We start from the raw sequence: 546 nt of genomic DNA, 5'->3' as shown, positions 1-546 counted from the left end.
GTTTTCAATGTTGTCAGAGTTGCCAGAATGTGGCACAGAGGCATTAAGTAAGCACATTCTATTGGAAAAATGATGCCAAAAGACTCTGGAGACAGCATTACTGCAAACCTTCAAATTGTGAAAAATGTAAAAACAAGGTATGCCTGTTTAAAAAACACTATTAATATAACACATAATCAACCCACATAATCATCCTGTGTCCTTTGAGAAAATCTATCAAGATTCTTGTTGTTAAGTACTGTGGAGTTGGTTCCAACTCATCGTGACCCTGCACAGGGTGTCCGAGGCTATAAATCTTTACGGGAGCAGAATGCCTCGTCTTCTCCACTGGTAGTTTCAAACTGCTGACCTTGAGGTTGGCAGCCTGACTCATAACCACTACGTTATCAGAGCTCCATTAAACCTTTTTATTCCCCAAAATAGTCACCATAACTTTCTGAACTAACCTCTCTGCCTTAAAACCAAAGATCACTTTGGTTTTATCTTCTTGAGCTGATCTTAGAAATTTTCAGTTTGGCACTTGAACCTCTTCAATTCTTCCATTTG

This window comes from Chrysochloris asiatica, unplaced genomic scaffold, assembly GCF_000296735.1.
Source record: "Chrysochloris asiatica unplaced genomic scaffold, ChrAsi1.0 scaffold00451, whole genome shotgun sequence".
Taxonomy (NCBI): domain Eukaryota; kingdom Metazoa; phylum Chordata; class Mammalia; order Afrosoricida; family Chrysochloridae; genus Chrysochloris; species Chrysochloris asiatica.
This window is presented reverse-complemented; position numbering follows the sequence as displayed.